The sequence below is a fragment of the Cynara cardunculus genome (assembly GCF_001531365.2).
Source record: "Cynara cardunculus var. scolymus isolate 2C chromosome LG 17, CcrdV1, whole genome shotgun sequence".
NCBI lineage: Eukaryota > Viridiplantae > Streptophyta > Magnoliopsida > Asterales > Asteraceae > Cynara > Cynara cardunculus.
In genome coordinates, this window is record NC_037544.1 from 16,547,703 (window position 1) to 16,550,755 (window position 3,053).

Below are 3,053 nucleotides of genomic sequence, written 5' to 3' on the forward strand. Positions count from 1 at the left end.
CAGACTGGTATTTAAGAATGAGTTTGACGTAAAAAAGTTCTTTAGACTGACTGAAGCCTTCAAGTACTCGACCATAACACTTGAATGGTTTCAGAAGGTCATCAGAGACAGACTGGGCAGACCTCATGTGCCAATGGGAGAGGGACAACAGCTTATTCATGAGATCTCAATAGTCATTCGATTTAGAGGACTGTTGATGCACTTTTGGGAGATTACACAAGGTAGATCATGAATGAAGTATTTTGGTTTGTATTGTAATATCTTTTTGTTCCATCATTGTAAGAATTCATCATTTAGTCCAATGAAAAATTTGGCAAAGGATGTTTTTCTTTAGATTAGCCTCTGTTCTTCATTTATGCTCTGAATGTTCATAGACTAGTTTATGTTTGTTCTTTCATTATTTAGGGGGAGATTGTTAGACCCCATAATTCTTATATGTAAAAGTAATGAAGAAAAACAAATGATGAAGAACCAGAAGGCCGATGGAAGACTTCAAGAAAAAACGGCTAAGTCCTCAATACAGCCAGAGGGTCGATGGATCAACCTGAGGTGCGATGGAAAGAGCATCTTCATAGCCCCTCTGGTTACCAATACTTGGAGTTTTCTATAATAGTTCAACCATAGGCATACGATGAAGATATAAAGATAAGGTTGAATAACACCCCATGGAAGACAGCTGGAGATGACTAATCGATAGCTGGATTCTACAAAGTTTATCTTGTTTTGTAGATTATCCATGTCTAGATAAGCTTTATCTTTCCTAGAGGATTTGCTAGATAGTCTCTCTAGATAGTTATCTTCTTGTTTAGATTACTAGTATAAATAGGTGTTAGGCCTATTGTAATCATTGAACGCTTTTCACAATCTTTGAAATAAAGTGAATCCTTTGACACTCAAGTATATTCTTTGAATATTCATCTTTTGTTCTTGAGTGTTCATCATTTTTGTTGATCCCAGATCTCTCAATAACACTAATAATCAAGTTAAGAATAACCAAACTATGGTGTTTTAGTGAACAAAATGATGAACACTCAAGAACAATGTATAAACATTCAAAGAACAATTTTGAGTGCCAATGATTTCACTTTATTCAATATTAATGTAAAAACGTAAAAAGCATCGTTGATTACAATAGGCCTAATCACCTATTTATACTAGTAGGCTAATAAGAAGATAACTATCTAGCTAGACTATTTAGCTAATCTTCTACTAACAAATAAAGCTTATCTATAATAAGAATAAACATTAAAAAGAGATAAACTTTGTAGAATCCAGTTGTTGAATGATTATCTCCAGCTGTCTTCCATGAAATATGCATTCAACCTTATCTTCATATCTTCTTTGTTTGCCTCTGGTTGAAATGGTGAAGGAAACTTCAAGTGTTAGTGTCCAGAGGGGTTATGGAGATGCACTTTCCATTGCATCTCTGGTCAGTTCATCGATCCTATGGTTGTTCTTCAGACTTAGTATTTTTCCTTGAAGTCTTCCATCGGTCTTCTGGTTCTTCATCACTTGTTTGTCTTCATTACTGTATGCATAACACTTATAGGGTCTAACAATCTTCCCCTAAGTAATGAAAGAGCAAACATCATATATTCTAAGAACATTCAAAGTATAAATGAAGAACAGAGGCTATTCTAAAGAAAAACATATTTTGCCAAATTTTTCATTGGATCAAATGATGAATTCTTACATTGGTGAAATGAAAATTACAAACCAACAAAAAAAAAATACATATGACTACACTTAGGGTCTCCCCTGAGATATTTCCCAAAAGCGCATGAGTAGTCCTCTGTAATCGATGACTGTAGATATTTCCTGTATCAATCTCTGTCCATCATTTGTTGGTACGTGAGATCTGCCCAATTTGTCTCTTATGGCTTTCTAAAACCATTTAAGTGTTTCATTTGAATACTTAAAGGCCTCAGTCAACCTAAAGAATTTTTTCACTCCAAACTCATTTTTGTATACCAGACCCAGTTCTGGTTGAGTGAGGACAAAGGCATATCTCTTCTTTTGCAGCCCAGGGAAGTCTTCATTGGGTGGAGTGCAGGATAGTCTTTCGATGCCAAGCCAAAAAGCAATCTTGAAATTACTCTTGGCTTGATGCTTTACCAAGGTCTCCATAGTCTGTACGATCGCTCTGTTAACCATCCCAAATATTATGCCTTGATCCTGTCACTGAGTCGTGTACGCGTAAAGCTTGATCAAGTCATAGGGATTGAGATTAATCAAGTCATTGTCACTAAAGACGCTGACCTGACCACGAGCTCTCTCCACTGTGTACTCGATGTACTTGATGGCTCGATTGGCGACGGTCCTCATTTTGATGTCCATGACCAACTTTATTCCATCATTTGAAAAGACAGCCCTTGGTGGTTGGGTGGTCTCTTTAACAAACCTATGGTGTAAGAGGTTCATGGATTCCGGTGATAGTATTGGAGGATTGAGTGTCAAACCTTCATCGCGATCATGATACATGTATTGATGGATATTCTCCATCATGACTGGCTCCCTTGGTTGCACCTGTGGATGTCTCCTAAGCGACTCCATGTTTGCTATTATTTCATTGACTATCCCTTGGTAAGGGTTCCTTGAAGATGAAGGAACATCTGCTTGCTCCTAGGTTTGTTGGGCTGTGGGTTGTGTTTGGGTTAATGGTTGAGAGGGGGTAGATGATGGAAGAGTTTGGGTTGGCTCTGTTTCATTGGGCTCAGATATGGTGGCTTGTGGTTCAGGAGGTTGTTTTTGGGTGGTTTCTGGTTCATTGGGTTGGGATGGTGGTGATTGTGGTGATGAAGGTTGGGTGATTATGGTGATGAAGGTTGGGTGATTGTGTGTTGAGTTTGTATGGGTAGAGTAGAGAATTTTTGTGTGGTGCGTGGTGTTGGTGATGGGGTTAATGGTGAGTTCGGAGATGGTGATGGGGTGAAGGGTAGGTTGGTTTGTAGTGTTGATGGTTCTTTATCAGTTGATGAGCTCAACTCGATGGTTCTTGGCATGTGGCAATGGGAACATGTACATTCTGTACATCTTCAGAAGGTTGAGCCTCT